This window comes from Sphaerodactylus townsendi, linkage group LG05 (assembly GCF_021028975.2).
Source record: "Sphaerodactylus townsendi isolate TG3544 linkage group LG05, MPM_Stown_v2.3, whole genome shotgun sequence".
Lineage (NCBI taxonomy): Eukaryota > Metazoa > Chordata > Lepidosauria > Squamata > Sphaerodactylidae > Sphaerodactylus > Sphaerodactylus townsendi.
In genome coordinates this window covers 15,922,225-15,937,717 of record NC_059429.1, presented here as the reverse complement: position 1 = coordinate 15,937,717, position 15,493 = coordinate 15,922,225, and the positions used below count along the sequence as shown (strand labels likewise).

The 15,493-nt window shown below is 47.7% G+C and overlaps 1 protein-coding gene across 1 annotated transcript in view; it reads left to right on the top strand.

Moving 5' to 3' along the window:
• PTPRS (protein tyrosine phosphatase receptor type S) overlaps positions 1-15,493 on the top strand; it is a 362,151-nt gene that overhangs the window by 176,138 nt on the left and 170,520 nt on the right.

Here is a 15,493-nt window from a genome sequence, read left to right as displayed (position 1 = left end):
TAAAAAATCTCCCTTTCTCTCTTCCAAACCTTAAAGAAAGAAGAGGAAAAGAAGGGAGGGGTCTCACTGGGGGAAAAAAAACCCCTAAAGATAGTGGAGGGCGAGAATCTATCCTCTGCCCTTTGTCCGGTTGGGAATGGCTCCCTTAAATAGATCAATTTATTTGAGAGGACGTCTGCTTGCTGTCCAAAAGCCATCTGCATTTTTAAACGGATTCAGTCTAAATCAGGGAGACTTTAAATCACTCTTCTATTGATGTCCAAGGCGCTGCAGCGAAGCAGATGTAAAGGTCTCTCCAGCATCATATTACAATCAAGGGGTTGTGGCATTTCCAGGACGTTCCATACCACTAAGCCTTCCTTTTTTCTACACGCTGTTTATTTGTTCGGACCATTTTCTACCCCACTTTCCTTTGCAATGGGGACTGTGCTGTTCACTTCTCCATTTTATCCTCACAACAGCCCTGCGAGGTAGGCTAGGCTGAAAGCGAGTGACGGGGCCAAGGTCACCGAGCAAGCTTACATTTATTATTCATATATGGTTTAATATACAGTGGAACCTCAGTTTTCGTTGGTAATCCGTTTGAAAAGAATCGATGAAAACCGAGGCAAACTTTTCCATAGGAATCAATGTGAATCCAATTTATCTGTTCTAGGCACTCCAAAAAACATACCAAAAACACATTTTTTGGTGAATAAACATAGTGTTTAATGCTGAAAACAGTAACTAACAATAACACTAGGGCCAGCTTCAGAGCCAGTGGACTAATGTTGCACCAGAAAGCCGTCCCAAGAGGTCTGTTTCGACGCCTCTTTATGATTTGTCTGAAATGGGGCAAGACATTGTCATTAAACAAGTTGCAGACACAGCCTGCAACAGATTTGTCCAGGTGATTCTTCTCCACAAACCCCTGCACCTTACTGCAAATCAATGCAATAACAAGTTTTAAGAGGAGTAGCAGTGGCGTAGTGGTTAAGAGCAGGTGCACTCTAATCTGGAGAACCGGGTTTGATTCCCCGCTGTGCCACTTGAGCTGTGAAGACTTATCTGGGCAACCAGACTAGCCTGTGCACTGCAACACATGCCAGCTGAGTGACCTTGGCCTAGTCACAGCTCTACGGAGCTCCCTCAGCCCCCCTACCTCACAGGGTGTTTGTTGTGGGGGAGGGGGAAGGGAAAGGAGATTGTCAGCCCCGTTGAGTCTCCTACAGAAGAGAAAAGGGGAGGTATAAATCCAAACTCTACTTCTTCTAATTATTGTCAAAGGCTTTCACGTGTGGAATCAACTGACTGTTGTGGTTTTTCCGGACTGTGTGGCTATGGTTTGATAGTTTTTGCTCCTAATGTTTCGCCTGCAGCAAAACGTGAGGAGCAAAAACTGCCGAACCACAGTCACACAGCCCAGAAAAACCACAGCAGCTGACCGGTTTGTGCTTAGTGTAAGTTTTTCTCACATTTCTATCTTCACAAACGCAGCCTGGAGCAAGGTTTTTGGGTGACATACAAGTTTGTTTAATTGATGAATCAATTGATTAAACCTGTGGAAGGGCAGGCGACCGGCCGGCTAAATGTTATTTAATCGGCTGGTGGTCCCATTACATTCTGGGAGCCCAGAAGCAGGTGGCGCAGGGTGTAGGAGCTTCCTTTTGGGTTTTCTCTCTACACTTGTGCAGGTGGGCTCTGCACCTGGCATAGAAACATCCCCGAAATGTTCCAAATCTGTAGCAAACAATGAGCAATAGTACTTCCTTCCCTAAGCACAAAAAATTGATTAAGTGAATGAATGAATTCATAACCCACCCACCCCTTTTCGTATCAAGACAGGCTCAGGGTGGTTCACAACAGTTAATTCTACAATAAAATCTAAATAATACTATTTGCCCTAAATCCATAAAATTTCAGTTATTTCAGCACCTTAAATAGAACCACAGTTCCCCGTACTGCCCACGGAGGACCCTTTGGTCCTCTGATAGCAACCTTCTGTTGATCCCCAGCCCAGGGACGTACAGCTGGTGTCCACCAGGGCCTTCATGGTCCTGGCTCCTACATGGTAGAACTCGCTGATATCCAGCAAGATATCCAGGAGTTCTGCAGAGTGGGTACAACTGTGGTTATTTTGTTGCACATGTAACTAAGGTACGCATCCCCTTCGGATTACGTTTGGCCTCGAACCCGCACGCCCTGGTCCAGGCAATCAAGATCTGTAAAATCAGATGGAATTGGGATTAGACGGGCAAGTAGTCTGAGCATTAATCGCCATCGGGGATTTTATGAAATGTTTTCAATTTCTTGCATCTAGGTTATTGTTTCATGGATGGGTTAAACATGTAGGTTAGCTGCCCTGAGCCTTGGTCGGGGGAGGGTGGGATATAAAATAAAATAAAAATAAATAAAACTCGATAAGTAATAGAACTCAATCGGAGTGAGGGAACAAACCAAGGAAGGATCACAGGAAATTCTTAGAAGAAATGAAAAGGGGTACAGGAATGAAAGAAAATGTATGGTGGATTCCCTGATGTTAGCTTACAAACGTGCAGTCACGTGGCGAAATGACATTGATCCAGCCTGTGAAAATGAATATTAGCTATTCTCCTCCCCAGTATAATTTTCCCTATCAAAACTGGCCTGAAGACCTCTTTTAGCCCCAGTAGGCTCTCCCCTACCACAACCAATCAAATGTTTTTCGCACTAGGCCTTGTGGTCAGTGTATGGACCTGGGGGGAAGAAGGAGGGGTGTGGGGGGCGATTTTCTAGCCCCCCACGTGACTAAATGGCCGGAGCCCAGGGACATTTGACCCCCATATGCCCCCCTGGGCAGTACACCCCTACTGTGTAGTGTAGTGGTTAGTATCAGAATAGGATCTGGGAGACCGGGGTTCAAATGCCGACCCTGCTGTAAAAGCTTGCTGGGTGCTCTGGGGCCAGTCACGCACTCTCAGCCTTACCTGCCTCCCAGGTTTGGTGTGAGGCTAAAATGGAGGCGTGGAAAATGATTCAAGTCACTTTGGGGAGAATGGCGGCGTATAAAAAGAAGTAAATGAAGTAATAAACGATCGAATAGCTGAAATTGAAAGCTGCCTCGGATAGGCATTTTTGTTTGATGAAAGGGTGGCAAGTTTAATCCTGCCCTTTTGTGCTGTGGTGTCTATATCAGGCTTTTGAATAGCTGTTTTAGGAGAACCCTCATGTCGTGGTTAGAACGTCAGATAGGATCTGAGAGACCCAAGTTCCAATCCCCACTCCCTCATGGAAACTGACTGGGCCAGTCGCATTCTCTCAGCCTGACCTACCCCCATAATTGTCGAAGGCTTTCACGGCCAGATTCAACTGGTTGTGGTGGGTTTTCCGGGCTGTGTGGCCGTGGTCTGGTGGATCTTGTTCCTAACGTTTCGCCTGCATCTGGGTCTGTTACAGTGTGTAACAGACTTCCCTGTGTGATACACCTCTGAAGATGCCAGCCACAGATGCAGGCGAAACGTTAGGAACAAGACCCACCAGTCCACGGCCACACAGCCCGGAATGCCCACCTACCCCCGTAATTGTTTTTAGGATATAGCAGTATGATGTTGTATGACTCAGGGGACCGGGATCCCCTTCAGGGGGGAAAACAGCAAGCTAGAAATATTTAATTTTTAAAATACCCAGTCGAGCAAGAAGATATTTCAGGGATCTAAGCTTAACGAGTGACCTTGAACCATTTTCTGTTTCTCACAGTCTACCTTTCAGGGTTGTTGTAAGCATAGAATGGGAGACCAGAGCCGTTCACGTGGCCCTGAGCTCATTTTGCGACGTACACCAACATCAAAGTGGAAGTGTGTTTTCAGCTACAAATTTTCCTGACCACAATGTGAGGAGTTCCTCTGGTTCTTATACTTCAGGATGCTTTATGGGTGCTGGGACCGCTTAGCACTTTGGGCTTTTGGGGGAATGGGAATGTTGTTCTACCCTGTTTCCCCTAATATAAGACATCCCCGAAAAATAAGACATAGTAGAAGTTTTGCTGAAGTGCGAAATATAAGGCATCCCCCGAAAGTAAGACATAGCAAAGTTTTTGTTTGGAAACATGCCCGACAAACAGAACACAGGAAAAATAAGACATCCCCTGAAAATAAGACATAGCACATCTTTGGGAGCAAAAATTAATATAAGACACTGTCTTATATTCGGGGAAACACGGTATGTTTCATTTTCTACAGCTCTTGCCACCAGGTGCTGGCCAAGGTCGGCTCCAACGGACGTTTGCTCTTAACAAACTGCCTACATATTTCACTGTCTGTTCACATGGGGCAGGTTGCTTCCTCACATCTTATTACTGCTGTTTGCGTGCGGAAAAGTCGATTCTGGCTTTTCCAAGCTGTCCTCTGGATGTATGAATCAACCTCTGTTCTCTACAAGGTGTTGTTTCAATCATAGGGGATCTGATAATATTCTAAATCAGTGTTTCCCAACCTTTTTGAGGTCAGGGTACCCTTAACCTCACTCTTCATATCTCACGGTACCCCTGCTGCCACCCTCCACCTTCCCCTCCCATTGCCCCTGCTTGTCACACACCCCACCTTCTCCTCCCAGGGTGAAGGGAAGCACTGGGGTGGTGGTGGCTGCTGACCTTGTGGCAGGCCCTGCCCCATGGGCCAGCTCCATGTCCTTGCTGGCGCCGGTGGGAGACACCACAAAAATGAGGGGGGAGGGGCAGTAGTGTTGCCGCGGTACCCCTGGGACATGCTCACGGCACCCCAGGGTACCAGGGAACCCTGCTTGAGAATGGCTGTTCTAAATGGTCAGTCTTAGACCTGGCTGCTTTTGAGCTTTCCAAAAACATGGCAGACAGTCTGTGGTCCCTTCTCCCAACCAACAGATAGGACCCTTCTGGGAGAGTCTGTGTTTGATCCGTGGAGCCGCTCCTGGGTTGAGCGTGGCATCGCCTAAAATGTTCCCCCCTCTGTCTCCAAAGCAGCCTCATCATTGGAAGTGGGAGTGAAATTTTCATGTTCCCATCCCACACGAACTGCCGCGAAGCATACTTTGGGCCGTGGGTTTCTTTCACAGCGCTGACTGCAGACACCGGGGGAAGAATGTTTCTTTGTGTTTATTTTAAAATATGTACTACGGATTGCGTGGCTGGCTCTTTTCCTGCGCCTGCTGCTGATGTTTTCTGTAACTACCGTGGGCACCTCCGTGCCGGATGAAAGGAGGATTTGTTTGTACTTTTCTGGGTTCCCGGAGAGACGTCTAAGAAACAGCACAAATTCTCCACCCCAAACTTAGCTGCTGCTCTCCATTGTGTACGAGACCGTGGGCAAAGAAATGACACAGAGCAGCGTAGAAAGTAGTTCTAAATTATTGCAGTGGAAACATTGGAGTCAGAGATGCCCAATGGTGGTTTAATCCCTGGATTACTCAACAGCAATTTATTGCCTGACAGCCTCCTTGTCTCTCAGCCTAACCTACCTCATAAGATTGTTGTGAAGGGTGTAAATTAAGTATGTAAATAAAGAAATAAACCGTAGATATTGTCAAAGGCTTTCATGGCCGGAACCACTAGAGTGTTGTGGGGTTTCCGAACTGTATGGCCGTGTTCCAGTAGCATTTTCTCCTGACGTTTCGCCTGCATCTGTAGCTGGCATCTTCAGAGGATCTGATGGTAGTAAAGCAAGTGGAGTATACATACCTGTGGAACGTCCTTGCTAACTGCACCCTTTACACTTGTTAACCAACGCAAAGGGTTCTTTCTCCCACCCTGGACGTTCCACAGGTATATATACTCCATTTGCTTGACAACCATCAGATCCTCTGAAGATGCCAGCTGCAGATGCAGGCGAAACACAGGAGAAAATGCTAGTGGAACACGGTCCTACAGCCCGGAAATCCCGCAACACTCCAAACCATAGATACAGTGTGTTACTGAATAAGCATAGCACACTTAAACAAAAATTTCAAATCGGCTGTCTCAGTTTTGACTTTGAAAATGTCCTTTGAGTTAGCTTACAAGGATGTGAGTTTCAGAAGAGTGAGCTTGCCCTTCCGGGTCAAGGCAGACGGCGATCAGGTACAAAGTTCCTTGCTCGGATAATTTCGGAACCGAAATGCAGACATTCTAAGCCACGGAAGCTCATCTCCTGCAGCAGGAACAGAGTTTCCAAGCTAGATGAACCGTTGCTCAGATTTAGACAAGCCACTCAAGTATTTCCCCCGCCCCCATGGAAAAGGAGTTGGCTGCCCCTAACTCTCCTATCTTTTTATTCCACCCTCCCTCCAGGGAAGAGCCCAGTGGCACAAAAAGGCAAGCTGCATTCCTGCAGTCATGACCTGAGTTCGATCCCGACAGAAGTCGTTTTCAGGTAGCTGACTTAAGGGCAACTCAGCCTTCCATCTTTCCGAGGTTGTAAAATGAGTACCCAGCTGACTGGGGGTAAAGTGTAGATAACCGAAGAAGGCAATGGCAAACCACCCCGCAAACATAGTCTACCTGGTGAATGTTGTGGTGTGGTGTCACCTGTAAGTCAGTAATGATCCAATGTTTTCACAGGGGACTTTTACCTTTTTCTTCTGGGGAGCTCAGGGAACACAACATCCCTGTGGGGTAGGTTAGGCCAAGAGAGAACAACTGACCCTGGGTCACCATGGCCGAGTGGGTTTTGAAACTTGGTCACCCAGCTCTTGTCTGACATTCTAAACCGCTACACTCTTCACCGCTGTGCATAACCCAGTCCCAAATTCCAAAAATTGCAAGGTTTTTATTAAAGGTTTTTATTAAATTATGCAGTCGTCTATAGAATCACAAAGAATGTCAAACCGAACCTCACCTTTTGTATTTATTACACTCAGCTTCAGGGCTGCGTGTGGGTAAATGAAGTGCCATCAAGTTGCAATCGAGTTAGGGTGACCCTGTTGGGGGGGGGGGAGGAGGAGGAGGGGGAGGAGGAGGAGGAGGAGGAAGAGGAAGAGGAAGAGTTTGGATTTATATCCCCCCTTTCTCTCCTGCAGGAGACTCAAAGGGGCTTACAATCTCCTTGCCCTTCCCCCCTCACAACAAACACCCTGTGAGGTAGGTGGGGCTGAGAGAGCTCCGAGAAGCTGTGACTAGGCCAAGGTCACCCAGCTGGCGTGTGTGGGAGTGTACAGGCTAATTTGAATTCCCCAGATAAGCCTCCACAGCTCAGGCGGCAGAACTGGGAATCAGACCCGGTTCCTCCAGATTAGATACACAAGCTCTTAACCTCCTACGCCACATTCAGAGGTGGTTTGCCATTACCTCCCTCAGCTTAGCGACCCTGGACTTCCTTGGTGGTCTCCCATCCAAATACTAGCCAAGGCTGACCCTGCTTTGCTTTTGTGGCCTGATGAAATCCAATTAGCCAGGGCCATGCAGGTGAGGACTGCAGACCTACAGCTCCCCTATATGGAACCATTTGTCGGTCTGCAACCTGCAGCTCTCCAGATGTTCATGGACTACAATTCCCATCAGCCCCTGCCAGCATGGCCAATTGGCTGATAGGATTTATAGTCCATGAACATCTGGAGAGCCGCAGGTTGCAGACCCCTGGTCTAGTTAAATATAGCCCACTCTGATTGGTCTTTGTGGAATTTTGACATTTTGATTGGTTGCCTTTGCCGCTGGGTCAGCCCACCCAGTGACTTATTCAGTTAGTCCTCGGCTTCACCAAGGATCTACCATTTTTGATTTGCTTAGGATTAACTTTCCCAGCCATGTTGTCATGGTGATAGGCAAAAGCAAAGTCCAGTTAGCAATATACATTTCGGGGTGATGCCTTCTGCATTCGAAGTGTGGCATGCGCAGAGCTGTGGGTCATGCCCAGACATTAGATGGGGGCGCTTCGAATTTGCAAGACAGCCCCCCCTTCCCCCGTGTGTATCCTAAGTCCGAGAATAGAACCTTTCCAAGTTGCTCCGCGCCACAGCGGATAAAATCCAAGTGAGTAAAGCCAACAGAACAGATCAAAAGTCAACGCTTACCTCCCTTGTCACGAGCTCATGTTCAGTTCGATGTGGCAGCCACGTCGAATCTGGTGACAGGAACAGAACATGCTCAAGGGCACGAGGAGGGTTAAGGTTTTGGAAGGAAGGTGTGGAAGCCATCAATGCATCACAGAGCCCCCAAGAAGACTGTGTGGATATTTTCTTGGAAGGCCCAGGGCGAGACGGGGAGGGGGAAGCCGCATGTTCTTGGCAGCGCAATATTCGGCGCAGAGCTTGGGTTCTCGGCTTTTCCTTCAGGGAGGTCATAGCGGCAGGTAGGTGTCTTCTGTGCGAACAGATGGTTCACCTTTTTGTTTCGTCAGGTCGGAGGTTTAGAAAATTACCACTGCTCAGCTGTGAGGCTTTCCAGCTTAGAAGGAAAGACCTCCCACCCCTAGCCAACATTCAGGGTGCTTTTTAGTTCAGAAGTAAAAGGCAGGATAGAGGCACAGGGACACAACCATGCATTGTAAAGTTGTGGGGTCATTCATCAGCAGAGCTTTATCTAGCCTTCCTCAATAGATTTCATGCGAAACCGGACCCACCACAATATTTGCCACGCATCTGGTGAATATTCCCGCTCTTGACAAAATATAAGTCACTTCCTCTTACACACTCAAAGTAGTGGCATCCTGGGCAGGGGATTCTATTCAGAGGGCTCAAGGAATTGGCCTCTGTTTTAAAGCAGTTGTCTCTTGTGAGTGTGGTGGTTGAACTGTCTGGAGTACGCTTGGAGATGGGTTGCTCCCGAGCCACTGGGCATCTCTGATCGAGAATATTTGTAGCTTTCCATTCCTGCAGAAAAGCTTAGAGCAGCAGAGGTGGTTTTCCTGTCTGTCTTTAACCTTCGGAATGATTCTATGAGGTAGGTGAGCCTGACAGAGAGTCTGATTTTTACCCAGTCAGCTTCAATGGCAGAATGAGTACTTGAACTTGGATCCCTGTGATCCTAGAGTTGCACTCTAACTCTAATACTGGAGCAGCAGTGGCATAGTGGTTAAGAGCAGGTGCACTCTAATCTGGAGGAACCGGGTTTGATTCCCCACTCTGCCACTTGAGCTGTGGAGGCTGATCTGGGGAACCAGATTAGCCTGTGCACTCCCAACACACGCCAGCTGGGTGACCTTGGGGTAGTCACAGCTCTGTGGAGTTCTCTCAGCCACCACCTACCTCACAGGGTGTTTGTTGTGGGGGGTGAGGGGAAGGGAAAGGATATTGTAAGCCCCCTTGAGTCTCCTTACAGGAGAGAAAGAGTGGGGGATATAAATCCAAACTCCTCCTCCTCCTCCTCCACTATACTGTTATGGTTCAAAATGGATGGTTACAGGCCGACATAATGCTGCCCAGCAATCGGGGTCAGGTGCTTGGGGTCCCCCGTTGTTTGTGAATGGGCAGTGCTGATAACCCTGGTTAGTCTGCAATCCAGCCTTGCCACTGGAATTGGGACTGGGTTTTGCAGGCTGCAGTTTGGGCTAACCAGGGTTAGCAAACATCGTTGCATGACTATCACCGCAATGGTAAGCCAGTGTTTTGTCGTCGTTCGAGTGCCTGATGAGAACCTGGGTTTAAATCAGCTTTTGAAGCTTGTCAGGTGACCGTTGGTTCCTCTCTTCACCTAACCAATCTCACACGGTTGTTGTGGGGGGAAAGGAGATCCGCGCATGCCGCTCTGAGCTCCTCGGAGAGAGGGTGGGCTAAGAACGAGGAGAAGTTTGCAAATGGGAGAACCCACAAGTCATGGTTAGTCTCTGTAGTATTTTTATTATTTTCTTTTATGGCATGTTTATCCTACATTTGCTTCAGGGGGTGTTGATGGTTCACCTGTCGCATCTGGACTCAAAGTGGCTTACATAGCTAATGCAGTCTCCTGGGTGGAGTATTCAATGAACAGCAACCTTGTGAGGTAGGGTTAGCCAGAGAAGCAGAGTGGCAAATTGGGTAGCTGAGCAGAGATTTGAGCCCAGCTCTTCCCAATCCCAGTGCCATGTCCTGATTGCACACTAGCTCTGCGCTGGTTAGTTCTACCCAGAAGGATGGTGTTGACTAGAGACCTGCCTTTGATTTCAGGTGGGTGTTTTGAATCCAGCCGCTCTGGCTTGGGTGGGAGGATCGCTTCCCGTCCTCCTGTCATTCCCTGAACTTCTCCTCCTCGCTGTCTCCTCCGGGCTTGTTAGTTTAAAATTTATTGAAATATTTAACTTGCAAAGCCACAGCTGTGCTGTCTTTTGTTCTGATCGTAAAACCGCCTTCTGTTGTTCTGGGGGAAAGAGTGGGTCTGGCGCATCTGTGGACTGTGTGTTTTCCGTGCACGGATCACCGCAGTGGAGCAGGGCAGAATGATTCGTGAGCAGGGGTGCCCACCTGCTGGGGGGCGGGGGGAGACCCCCACCACTATCCCAGCATGTATACGCCCAGCCCAAGGTGATCTAAAGCAGAGGTAGGACACAAACATTCCTTCCTTCCTTCCTTCCTTCCTTCCTTCCTTCCTTCCTTCCTTCCTTCCTTCCTTCCTTCCTTCCTTCCTTCCTTCCTTCCTTCCTTCCTTCCTTCCTTCCTTCCTTCCTTCCTTCCTTCCTTCCTTCCTTACTTACTTACTTACTTACTTACTTACTTACTTACTTACTTACTTACTTACTTTTCCCAACCAAAATGAGGCACAGGGCAACTAACAATCAAGATAAATACAATTTAAAAAATAGGTATACTATAGCATAAATCAGCATTTAAAGTCATTTCTAACATTTGCATTAAAATTCCAAGTGTCCCCCTTTCTAATAAAGAAGGAGAAGAGGAGTTGGATTTATATCCCTCCTTTCTCTCCTGTAAGGAGACTCAAAGGGGCTTACAAACTCCTTTCCCTCCCCCCCACCCCAACAAACATCCTGTGAGGTAGGTGGGGCTGAGAGAGCTCTGAAGAACTATGACTAGCCCAAGGTCACCCAGTTGGCATGTGTTGGAGTGCACAAGCTAATCTGGTTCCCCAGATTAGCCTCCACAGCTCAAGTGTCAGAGCGGGGAATCAAACCTGGTTCTCCAGATTAGAGTGCACCTGCTCCTAACCACTACACAACGTTGGCTCTCAGCAAGGGAAACAAGATGATGACCAAGGGGTCAGAGAGAGAGAAAAGAGAAAGGGAGAAGGGCAGGGTGGCCAGTTGGAATGAAATTGTTGCTGCCCTTGACCCTGGGCCTATCTCAGTCTTTTAGGTCCTGCAGATCTGAACTAGATCCAACAGAGCCAGGTCTCACTTGATACAGAGTTCCACCAGCCTTGAGCCACAACTAAAAAGACTGTGGCCCTAGTTGAAGATAGCCAGATACTTTTCAGTTTGGGGATCATTAGTAAGTCATTACCAGCTGAGCACAATGCACTTGGAGGGCTAGGCATATCGGGAGACACAATATGAACCTTGAACCTGACCTGGTATTCTGACCTTAGAGTCAGTGCAGCTGGCTCTCCACAGAGTCCCTGTAAGGACATGCCCCATTGCATTCTGGACCAATTGAAGTTTCTGAAGTGACTTCAAGGGTAGCCCTTTGTAGAGCAAATTACAGTAGTCCAGTCTGGAGGTGACCGTTGCATGGATCACTGTGGCTGGAGAAAAAGATTTGGATTCCAGAAGACCACTGCTTTAAAACAAAACAATAAAAAAATCAGTCTTCTAGATCTTATGGTTGTGTGAACGGACACTCAGTGTTAGCTTAAATCTTAGAATCTGGAGGGGGGTCACTAAATGGGGCTTTCAGTGGTTGAGGTCCTAGATTTCAGTCCCCCTCCTAAAACCAGGATATAAATAGCTATGCCAAACATCAAAAGGGGCCAGATTGCACAAACATTTGTTGCAAAAGGGAAAACGGCACTGCCATCTGCTCCCTAGGAAATCAGACCTGATTTTGTGCCACGTAACATAACGCTGTGTTCCCGAGATCCTTTCCTGTTGCCCTTTCAACAACTTATTTGGTAAAGAGAACCTGGTGTAGCAGGCAGGGCAATAAACTGGGGAAGTCTTCAGTTTGAATTTTGCCCCCCAACATTACTGGATGGCTGTGGGCAAATTCCCCACATTCAGTTTGGGAGTGCCCCCTCCCCTTGCAATTGTGAGAGGATGATTCTGAGCTGATTTACTGGGTTGTCCTTCAGATTGTTTTAAAAGAGCAAATTGAAAACATTTAAAACATGTAAACTTCGAGAATGTCTAGAGCAAGAGAATGACAAACACTGAGTGTAAGACTTAGAAAACGTCATACGTTGGAAAATTGTTTCAGTCTTTACGGTTCTTCTGGACTCCAGTCTTGTTAGAATTAAATAATTACTTTGCCCTACTACAGGGACATGGGGGATCAGTTGACCCCAGGTACCCCCAATGGATTACGTGGGGGCGCCTGATGGGCCACGGCAGTCTCCCAGCCCAGCTGCTCCTGGCCTGCCACGGGCCGCCCCTTGGCCCAGTCCTGCCGGGCTGCTCCTTAAGCTGGCGGAGGCTCTGCTAGTTGAAGGAACTGCCAGGCAGGGCCGGGCCGAGGGGCGGCCCATGGCAGGCTTCCCTTGGCCTGCCCCCGCCAGGCTGCTCCTAAGATAAGAGGGGGGTGCAGAGGGGTGCCCAGGACAGATGTTGCCTCAGGCACCATTTCCCCCTGTACGCCTCTGCCCTACTGTAAAGCATTATACTAAATAATCATTTCCACTTTTGTAGAGCTTTGCTTTGATAGACAGTGCTTTCTATACCCACCCCCTTTATTAATGAAATCCAGAGCTGTGGTTGAGATCCACCACAGTGTAGTGGCTAAGGCAGTGGTTGCGAAACTATGGCACGGGTGCCAGAGGTGGCACTCAGAGCCCCATATCTAGGCTGGCCTGGGCCGCTGGGCACGATTATTAGCATTAAACCTAAGACCTAGTTTTGGGGAAGCAGTGTAGGTAACCCTGATAAGTGCTGTTAAACCCCACTGATTTTCATGCACGATCCTTTACCTGGGACAAAAGCACGATCCTTTACTTGGGAGCAAGCTTGGTTGCTGGCAATGGGACTTGCTTCTGAGTAAACCCTTCTAGGGTCATGATTCACCCGTTGGAAGAGTTGCACGGTTGCTTCAAAGCAGAGCCACCGACTACCACGAAGCTTACGCCAACCATTTTTTTCTAAACTAAAACCTCAGTATTCAGGTTAAATTGCAGTGTCAGCACTTTGCAATAAACAAGTGGGTTTTGGGTTGCAATTTGAGTGCTCGGTCTCAAAAAGGTTCGCCACCACTGGACTAAGGTGTCAGACTGGGATCTGTGGAACCCAGGTTCGAATCCTCACTCTGCCATGGAAGCTTGCTGGATAACCTTGGGCCAGCACTGTCAGCCTTGACCCTGGCAAGTATTTGGATGGGAGACCTCCAAGGAATGCATGGGCCATGACACAGTGGCAGGGCAGGCTGTGGCAAACCACCTCTGAAGTTCTCTTGTCTTGAAAATCCAACCAGGGGTTGCCGTAAGTCAGATGTGACTTGACAGCAAAAAAAGAAGGGGGGGGGAAGGTTTCCACAGGCATTGATCTGCACCCCTCCTCTACTTGTCCTGTTTCACCTGTTGATAAAAAGTTGTAATCTGTTTCAGAAAAAGATGTTAGTGGGGTTGTACCCTAACTCTGCTACAGAACTCAACACGCTGGACCTGCTTTGTTGTAGAAAGCTCTGCCTGGATCCTTGCGCCAGTGGTGTAGGAGGTTAAGAGCTCGTGTATCTAATCTGGAGGAACCAGGGTTGATTCTCCATTCTGCCACCTGAGCTGTGGAGGCTTATCTGGGGAATTCAGATTAGCCTGTACACTCCTACACACACCAGCTGGGTGACCTTGGGCTAGTCACAGTTTCTCGGAGCTCTCTCAGCCCCACCTACCTCACAGGGTGTTTGTTGTGAGGGGGGAAGGGCAAGGAGATTGTAAGCCCCTTTGAGTCTCCTACAGGAGAGAAAGGGGGGATATAAATCCAAACTCTTCTTCTTCTTCTTCTTCTTCTTCTTCTTCTTCTTCTTCTTCTTCTTCTTCTTCTTCTTCTTCTTCTTCTTCCCGCACCCCATCCCCAATCCATTTGAAAATAAAACTACATGCTCTTGTATGAAAGTACCATGTTCAACAATGCACAAAATGATATTTTTGACAAAGGCATTCGCGTAAAAATGAATGATAATTCTTTATATTCTGATGTAGAAGCATATAATTTTCTCGACTGCTACACCTCAACTGACCGTACTGACACCCTTTTCTGAAATCGAGTATAACTTGTGGGATTTTGCAAAATGCCAATTTCAGGGCTCAGCTCCTCTGAGTGGAGAAATGGATTCATCTTAGATATAGCGCACATGTTCATACATGCATTCACATGAACACTGAGGCACCATGTGGTGCACAGCTGATGTATTGTTGCTGCTGAGACATGTGGAGCTGCTGATAACTCAAGCAAAATGCTGCTACATCTAACCCAGCTGTTTATTTTGAACAGTGGTCAGCCAGATGCCTCATAAGGCCAAAATGCATAGACCAAACCCTTACCTGTTGCTGTCCTCCATCAGCAATTGGCATTTTAAGGTATTCTGCCTTTGAACATGGAGACTCCATTTAGACAAGAGGCTAGGATTTTAACTTTTTCCAAAAATGAAAATCTGGAAATTCAGAGGAGTTAAAAACATAAGAACATAACCTGCTGGATCAAACCAGAGTCCATCTAGTCCAGCACTCTGCTACTCGCAGTGGCCCACCAGGTGCCTTTGGGAGCTCACGTGCAGGATGTGAAAGCAATGGCCTTCTGCTGCTGCTGCTCCTGAGCACCTGGTCTGCTAAGGCATTTGCAATCTCAGATCAAGGAGGATCAAGATTGGTAGCCAGAGATCGACTTCTCCTCCATAAATCTGTCCAAGCCCTTTTTAAAGCTATCCAGGTTAGTGGCCATCACCACCTCCTGTGGCAGCATATTCCAAACACCAATCACGCGTTGCGTGAAGAAGTGTTTCCTTTTATTAGTCCTAATTCTTCCCCCCAGCATTTTCAATGAATGCCCCCTGGTTCTAGTATTGTGAGAAAGAGGGGAAAAATTCTCTCTGTCAACATTTTCTACCCCATGCATAATTTTATGGACTTCAATCATATCCCCCCTCAGACGTCTCCTCTCCAAACTAAAGAGTCCCAAACGCTGCAGCCTCTCCTCATAAGGAAGGTGCTCCAGTCCCTCAATCATCATTGTTGCCCTTCTCTGCACTTTTTCTGTCTCTTCGATATCCTTTTTGAGATGTGGCGACCAGAACTGAACACAGTACTCCAAGTGAGTTGCTACATCTATCATTATTATACCATCATAGCAGTATTCTAATGCTCATTTTAAAAAAATAACGCAAAACCTCTGGTAGTCAGGGCAGGTGTAGCCACAGCTCAGAGGTTGGGACAGGGGAACCTACGGGGAAACCTGCCCTGTAGAAGCCCCATTGCTGCTGTACTTAATCTGCAGCAGTGAAGAAACCATAAAATCCCATCTCTGTG